Raw genomic sequence first — 9,330 nt, 5'->3', positions numbered from 1 at the left:
ATTCAAAGTTATATAACTAAGTGTTTCTAAACTTTTACTATCGATATATAAAATTATAAAAAAAAACATTTAATTTATCTTTTAACATAGTTAATATCAAAGAAATTTTGAATAGTTTTAATTTTGAAAAACTACTAATAACAATAATTACAAGTAATACTAAATAACATTTTAAAAAACAATATATATATATATATATATATATATATATATATATATATATATATATTTGAAAAAGAATAGCTTTTTTGAAAAAATAAATAATATTTTTTTAGTGAAATACGAATTTCTTTTTCCTATACTTTGTGCAATACCTTTATTTTTAAAAATAGATCTAGATCTTCAATATTAAAATACTTGGTAGAACTTGAAATATTTTCAAGAGAAATACAACATTAGAATCCATATTCCTTTCAAGTTTTCAATTGTTTAACTAATACAATTTTAAAATTAAGGTCTTACTAATAAAAATAATAATATATAATGAGTTTAATGCCTAGTACCAACAATGTAAAGTATGTTTTCACTCTCATCCAATCATATATCATTCTTTAAATTATTTTAAAAATCAATAAACTTATCATACATGATAGATTGTGATTGTATAATTATGTAAAAAAATTATACTATTAATTTATAACATTTTTTCTCATATGTAATATATCATATAATAATTCAAATTAATAAATTAATATACTTTAAGAAAAAGTATAAAAAAATTTAGGCCTTAAATAATTTGGTGCTTAAGACAACTGGGCTTGCAGTTCCACCGCCCTGTTCAAAAGTCCAAATATTTGTTCTTTTCAGGTTAGACTTTTCAAACTGCTCTCATGCATAATGGGGATAAGTAAAAGTCAGCTCAGGAGTCATTGTCAACTAACTGTTATTGATGATGGTTTTGAGTACTTAGCTAATCAGCGTTAAAATACGGTATAGAATGATTATCTTAGGTGGATTTCCAAGATTTTGAAGTCTGGGGTTTATATTCCAAGCATTATCATTTATCATCATCCCCACAGTATTTGGAAGAAACACTTATGTCAGTCACTACATTACAATAGAGAAATGGAGTGAAATTTATCTATTAGTAGGAAGTTGATCGTACTTTAGATGAGAATCTAAGGAAATCTCACTTGTGATGATTTGTATTTTGATCTTGACAAAAAGGGGTTGGAGTTGTCTCATACAAGAAGGCTTAAAACAAGTAGAATTTGTCATTCTCTTTTATGTTAAAGGGAGTCTCACCTTTTTGGTTGTTATCTTTGTTTTTCACTTTTGTGCAATTCTCAAATTTTCCCTGTTTCCTATTCCAAGTAAGTTAGTTTGTTTTCACTATGAGGACTGTGGATGCAAACTTGGATTCGTGAGCTAGAAATCTTAGCAGTAACGCAGAAGATATCCGGACCCTCGAACTTAAGAAATCACCATGTTTAGCATCAACCCTCCAAAAGAAATCTGTTAGCCTGATCAATTCAAAATCTCAAACTGTTTCCATTAGAAAACTGAAATAGATTCATTCTGGACCTTTTCATTCAGAGTACCAGATAAGAGGCCCAATTATGCACTTTAAAGGTGGAAGCCATGAGAGCAAAAGGGAAAATTCAAATCAGGATATACAGGTACTTAATCTAGAACCATGGAAGGCTTAGTAAAATTACATACATACATACAATCCCTTAAGAAGCACATATTACAATATTACTTTTTCCAGAAAGAATTAGTACCACGGTAGAGTTGTGAATAAGTGTGAGAGAGAATATGTTACTGGCATTTCTTAACAATGAAAGGCAGTTAGTTACCTTATCTTCCATGTTGCTTCTCTTAAAAGAAAAGGCACTTTCTCATTTTGCACATGCAAGGTTTACTATGCAGGAGATATGATGCTGGCTGGCCTTGCTCTTACCTACTCAAGGGAAGCTAGGATGGGTGCAAGGGACAGCGTCATCTCTCCTGCGTAGCAAACCTTTCAATGCCATCACTACTCCTTCAATCTTCACCAACACTATGTCTTGGATTATAGGCCAGGAGGCCAACCAATAATATATATAGACCGGAATTTTTTTACAATTTTTAATTTGCTTATCCAAACTTGCTGCCTTCTTAGACTCTCTCTCAATACATGGTGCTAAATTGAATAAATTCTAACCACAAAGGTGCATAGCCATTTGCTGCATCATTATTGTTTGTACGTTTATGTAGTCCGGATTGATCACACGATTGGTTTGTACAGAAATATTAATATAGCGATGTTTGATTGACGTAGAATGCCTTTGGTAACAAAAGAAGGTTGCCTAGCTTGCCTGTCTTTGTTGTTGTTGCGGCATGTGGTCTGGATTCCAACACCTTAAATAAGTGCCGTTTCTGATGAGGTCATTTTAATAACGTCACCTGCTGCATTAGTGCCATTATATATGGCCATGTGATTGTGGGTCGTAATGTCGACCAAGTCTTTCATTTTCATGTAGCCTGGTTTAGTGTATTCATGTGATGACATTTCTGATTGTGTGGGAGGACTGGAATTGAATGAACATGTGTGCGTTATATATGAGCCGTGTTTGGAAACACCTTCATTCAGACAGTAAAACCACGTCAAAATGATGCAAAAGCTACTACATTTACTTGCTTCTGTATGGACGACGTGAATCTAATTCAAACACGCATAATCTGAAGACATATAATCCTGTTTGCTTCCCTTTGGCTCATATCCTAACCGTGGGCATTGTATATATATTTGAACTTCCCAACTTTCTTTTTTTATCATTGTTGAATTTCTTTGATTTTTCTCCTCAAATGAGTTCTCTTTATTTGTGTAAAGACACTCAAATCTTATTCCCCTTGCTCCTTAAATAGCTTTCAAACTGAGAATAAGATGGAAAGCAGAATTGATTCGCTAATCAAGGAAAATTTATTGAAGATTAACAAGATCGCACCACACACAAAAACAGTAGTACTTGAAGTAGGTGTGCGCACGTACGTGATCATTTTAAAGGCCTACTTGATTTTTAGTCCTCAAAATATTGGAGATTAATTAACTTGGCAAACGGGACATAAATATAATGTATCAGCTAAAATATACTATAGAATATTTAAACTAAATGACTAAAGCTATGTTTGGATAAAAGTTGTGAACTTAATCTTAGAAATTCAAATATGCATTTATGAATTTCAAGGCACAAAATAAAGAAGGGGAAAATTTTGCCTTAAGAGTAAAAGTTCGTTTGAGCTAAACATCCAAACATACACTTGAACAATTGATATGAGTGTATTGACTTAATTGTAGTGTTACTTTTTAAGTAAATTATTATTTTCCTGTAAAAAAAGTAAAATATTATTTTTATAACAGTAATGAACAAGAAAAGGAATATTTTTTCATTCTGAAAAAATGATTTAAATAGAATGATTTAAATGTCATTCTACTGATAAGAATCAGAATAGATTTAGAACAGTAAAATAGAATGCTTTAGAATCCACCAACACCAAGACTGTGTTTGCTTTGAATTGATAAGAATCAGAATAGATTTCTTTGCCACCCCAATATACTCTTTAGAATTATCCCCGTGGTCCCGTTGAATGGCAGAATGAAAATAAAAGCAACATTAAGCATGATTTACTGGCAGTTCCAACTCATTCAATTCAATAACGAAATGGCGAAAACATGTGATAGTGCTATTTTGCCTGACCATTTTCTTCTATGATTTGAAAGTGGCCCTGGATGGAAAATAATAAGAGAATGATCTCACAAATACAAGTTATAGCATGTGAGTATATTGATAAAACTTAAAAGGTTATGGAACACTAACCTCAATTCGCATTCATCCCTCATGGGCGTAGCTTAAAGATTGAAATCTCTTTATTAACCTTGAGAGAATTATTTTCCACTTTCTAAGAGACTGTAACAAATTGTGCTGAGAGAAACAGTCATGTAATGTAAATTTATTTAATAAGATAGCAAATTTATAATCTCCTAATAGTGGGTAAGAATCTCTCAATGAAAAATCTTCTTTAATATCATCTAAAATAATCTTTAATCCACGTATAATAATCATCATATTTTCAATGGTAATTGATGGTACTAAAAAGATAATGTAATATTATTGATTGATACTAATCACAACAATTATTTTAACAGCCCCATCCTGTTACTTCACAATCACGGAACCAATAACCGAAACTTCAAAAGAAAAATAAAATTATAGAGCCATCCCCATTTGTGTCTAATAGAAGTTTAGCTTCCAAATCACAGTTATTAAGAAAGAACCAAGTCCGAGCCTTAGTCTGCATTTCTGACTTTCGGATGTTATGTGAATGTGACAATGCAGATTAATTCCCAATACGTACCCAGAAAGGTCCAAAATCTACATCAAAGTAAGTCTGGAAAAGGCTATATGAGATTGAGTATTTCTAAATATCAAAATCTATTTATATATGGTTTCATCCTTTATAGATCATTCCTTGCTCACATAGTCCAAATAAGTAGCATCAATGATCAATGTACCACTCACCTTGTTTCTACGATTATGCATTGGAAAGAATAGAACTAATTCGTTCTACTTGGATCAGCCTGGTTTACAAACATACCATAAATAGTTCCCAACTACTCAGTGAAATGACTATAACATTTGGTGTGAATTTAAGATGAAGCACTAGTGAGGAAAAGCCCTTTTAGGTTTGTCACCGTTGGGTTTTAATTTCTTTTGTCAGTTGAAATTTAATACTAGCAGTCTAGCACAGTCAATTTATGGTAAAGCATATAAAAAATAATTATTGTATATTTTAATAGCATATTTAACAATTTCTAATTCAAAAGTGAAAAAATAAGTTAAATCTTGTCAGGGAGTACGGACATTTTAAAATAGCAATCATATTGTATCCTGCTTTTTTTTTCAAATATGTAATTTTATAAATATTTTGAATATTTTTGGTATATTTTATAAAAAAAATTAACGTTAATATCAATATAAATAGAAATATCACAATAATTAAATATTTATAATGTTTAATTTTATTTATAAATATCATGTCTTATAATTTTTAAAATTCATCATATCTTTGTGTTCATGCCATGTTATATTTTTTGCTTTTAAGAATCTTATTTTAAATGGGTTTATCTTATTTGTTAAATATAAAATGTAAGTTTAACAATTGTTTGATATAACTTTTTTTTTCTATTTTTCTCTTTCCTATTTCTTTTAAACCAAACATTTAAATTTTCATTCACTTTGTTTCCCTTTTACCCATTTCTTAGTTATTTTTTCCCAATTTATCAAACAAAGCTTAAATAACAGAAGGAAAAAAATTAATCAAAAACCTAAAGGAGTGTTTAGTAGGAAAAAATCATGATTTTCAAACATAAAAAAAAAAAAATCTCCCGTCCATAACAAACGCCCCCACCACAGTTTACAATTTTACTGCGTACAACATCCCTCCTCCATACCTTCGCATAGCGAAGAGCATGCGGACAATAAGGTACGAAGTTTAGACAGATATTAACCTAAACATACTTAATTTTAAAAATAAAATATTACTATAATAATATAGCCCTTCCATTTGTTAGGGATAAGAAAAAAAATTCAGAAAATCAATTTTTTAAAGTCAATAATAGACATTTGATCCTGCAGTTATTCGTTATTAAATGATGATCGGATTAGATGAAGAGATAAGTTCGAAGAAAACGATGGGGACCCGCCTTCAAAAAGACAAACAAGTGAAAAAAAGGAATGGAAAAACATAAGCGTAAAAGTTACAGAGTTATTGTTGTCGTGTATCGGTCATAAATGGTTAGTGGATAGGACATGCGAGACGTCACACACGCTTACCAATGCTCATAAAACAGAACATCACTGATCACCCATGATGTCCTTGCACTTTAGCTGTTCTGTTACAAAGAAAGAACACCAAATAATGCAGTCCATGTTAACCATCCGTGCCACCCATGGCCTTCCTCTGTGTCTCTCAGGGATGATTCACCCTCTTGCTCTCTCTCACGAGTAAGAACTTAGAATATCATGAAATTTATTAACTAATTAACACACCATATTTTTCTGATTCCACTCTTATTTCTAACAACTAACAAGTGCTGTGATCTGCTGTGGTTTTTTTTTTTTTCTATCCATAAATATATATTAATGGTTAGTATATTAGTTTTTCGTGATCCCACTCTTATATCTCTGTAGTGTGTGTAGGATAGCGGATCACGACCGTAGGAGACGCACCATGAGGAAGCAAAGGCAAAGATCACTCACCAGAGAGGGTGTAGTGCATGATGCGGTTCGAGAAATTCACTTTGTGGAGGTCAAAGGTGAGACCGATTTGCATGATCTCTCCCACACTCATCACCTGGGGTTGTCAGCAAGAGCTGCTTAAAATTTAGCTGCTTCTCCAAAATTGATTAATCTCGCTAGCTCCTACCACTTTGTTATGCACTTTATTTAATTTCACTGTGATGGACTCTTTCGTTATTATATATATCATGTTAATTAATTACTAGTTGTCTCCTTTGTTCTGTACTCAATTCTTATTTTCTGTAACCACATATGTGGAACTTTTTCTTGTACTCTTACTCCCATGATTAATATATTCTTCTTATGATGTTGCATATATGATGCTAGTATATGCACCTTCCATTGTCATGTGGGCACTTCAATTAGTACTCAAAATTTAATCTCAAAAAATTGGTCCAGTTAGTCTAAATTCCCTGCAGTTGGGTTCTGTTTGCCCTGAAATTATTTGTGTGGCGTTGATTAAAGTGGCTAATTCAGAATTTAGGTACATATTCGGAACTTGGAAATTAAGAATGGATGGGTTTCTTTACCCTTCTGGTATCCCAACTTTCCTGTTCGTGCTTACCCTAAACATGACTGATTGGAAAGAGAATATAGCAAAAAGAGGTAAGTGAAGTAGACTATGACAATTGGAAAAAAAAAAAAAACAAGGATGGTTATTGGGAGGTGAAGGGGTAGAAAAATTAAAGGAAAAAAAAAACACGCACACAAAAGATTACCATTCTCAATATTTTTGAAAAATACATAATTTGGAGACAAACTCCTGCTTTTCTCATTCTTACCTGAAACTCTTACTTAATTTGAATGACAATTCTCTCGTTTAAATGTATATTTCCCACACAATTAAAGTATAATTAATAAAGGTTTGAGACTTGAACAATTTTTTACTATAAAAACATCTGTCTAATCTCACGGCTAACATGACTGAAGCATTACTTATGAATATTTGGACAATTTTTACCTTAAAAGTTAGGTTCTGGAATTCAAGAGTATTAACCAATTTCAACTTATTTAAAAGGGATAAAAATTTCCAACACTAATTTTCTATCCACAAAATTCAAAACTCAGCTTAATTATATTCAATGGAGGAAAACTCTTTTAACTTTATTTTAATTCACAATATTCAAAATTTAACTTTTTTTTCTTAAAATAACTAAACATTTTGCCATTAAAACCAATATGAATTGGAAAAAAATACTTTTACGACACGTTCGAAATATTTTTTTGAAAAATAAATTAATAATAAAACTGTCGAGTTTTTCTTTGAATTCGACATTTTCATGGGTTAAAAAAAGCCTTTCTATTACTTGCCCATGGTTTGGTTTGTAGACCGAAGTCACCGAACATTTTTTCCTCTTTTTTTTGACATTTAGGAAATTAAAAACTAGATAAAAGGTAACTAAATATAATAATTAATTAAGCCAAAATTATAAATATACAGAAAAGAATAAATTTTATTTTACCGCGTAAAAGGAAGGATATAAAAAAATCGTTAAAAGAAAAAGCATGTGTTAATATTAATCTCTCACACTTGGTGACTCGATGGATATGCAAGCAACTCGTAGAATGTATAAAACAATGCCTACGAGATGTTTTTGAGGTCGCCTACGAGGTTACTTGGCCTTTTCATTATATTGTCATTTATCAGCGTATTGTTACTTTTTTTTTAGAGAATGAGAATATTGTTACTTAAAACCGTCAAATACGAGGGTGGTTGTTGACTCTGCTCTGTTGTTTAGTGTAACGTGGATTACTGACTTTTTAATTAAGGGCAAATTTTATATCAGATTTTTACAGTCTATTGCAGCAATTACAGTCTATTGCATCTGTCTATTTATGAATAAGTTGATTTTTGAAGATTATCAATTTTTTGTAATAAAGGTTATTAGCAAGATTAAGTTTTTTATGTATAAACAAAGATACCTGTTGCATTTGTTTTAGCATTTTAATATTGCTTTTCTTGTATTAGGGAGACTTTTGATTTTTTCTAGCGGCGGGATATGTCCATCTATTATTGTATGGTTTAATATAATTTATATTTTTTTTAAAAAAAAAACATCCAAGGAGAAGGGGGAGATTTTGGCAGTTTCATTTTTGTCATGGAAGCTAACCATTGTGCTAATGCCTTAACAAATTTAGCCTGTGGTTTAGAGGAGAACCACGTGCTTTTTTATCACCCACCAACGACCGAAGTTTCTACTCCTAGCCTCAATTCTATGTAGTTTTTTTTCCCTCTTGGGCCTTTGTGCCTCTTTGTTTATCAAAAAATAAAATAAAACTTCAAATAGGTATCTTCTCCTTCCAATATCTAGAACTTTATTGTGTTTATAATTAATTTCAACCAAGATAAGTTTATTTGTTTTTTTTTCTCGAGAAAAGGGCTATATATTATACTTTCATCCCATCACAAATCAGAATATATGATATTTTTAAAAATTTTACGATAATTACCTTAAAAAATTATAATAACAGTACATTATAATTGAATATTATTTTATACTATCAATTATCAATCATCCTTAAACTCATTTTATATTTATTTTTTCATGGTATGTAATCCAAATATCTAATAGATCAGGGCTTTTCTCTTTTAAAACTTATTAGTTATTAAACTAGTATTGCTCATAAAAAATATTTATTCTATATAATTTAAAATTATAATTTATAATAAATAAAATATTTAAATATATTAATTATTTTATAAATATAATGTAATAATTAATTTTTTAACTTATACATAATATTTTAAATTTATGAGAAATGATTTATGTTTATGAAGTATTGTTATTTTTGATTATTGATAATTTATTTTGCAAAAAAACATTTAAATTTAAGTTAGAATTAAAGATGTTGAAAATAATAAATTAAAAGAAATAATAAGTTTCAGATTGATAGGAACATATTTCAATTTCCAATACAGAATAATATATATATATATATATATATATATATATATATATATATATATATATATATATATATATATATATATATATATATATATATATATATATATATATATATATATATATATATATATATATATATA

General features: G+C 29.7%; 1 long non-coding RNA gene and 1 other non-coding gene across 2 annotated transcripts; one reads left to right on the top strand and one right to left on the bottom strand.

Annotated features, from left to right (window-relative positions):
* Positions 1-1,856: 1,856 nt before the first annotated feature.
* On the bottom strand, positions 1,857-1,966 carry MIR391 (microRNA MIR391). The gene has a single exon (NR_048702.1). It is a non-coding gene; the product is annotated as a microRNA MIR391 (primary transcript).
* A 3,718-nt stretch (positions 1,967-5,684) lies between these two features.
* LOC100816499 (uncharacterized) lies at positions 5,685-6,597 on the top strand. The gene is made up of 2 exons (XR_417754.4): positions 5,685-5,987; positions 6,174-6,597. It is a non-coding gene; the product is annotated as an uncharacterized lncRNA (long non-coding RNA).
* The last annotated feature ends 2,733 nt before the right edge of the window (positions 6,598-9,330 follow it).

This window comes from Glycine max, chromosome 13 (assembly GCF_000004515.6).
Source record: "Glycine max cultivar Williams 82 chromosome 13, Glycine_max_v4.0, whole genome shotgun sequence".
NCBI lineage: Eukaryota > Viridiplantae > Streptophyta > Magnoliopsida > Fabales > Fabaceae > Glycine > Glycine max.
This window is presented reverse-complemented; position numbering and strand designations above follow the sequence as displayed.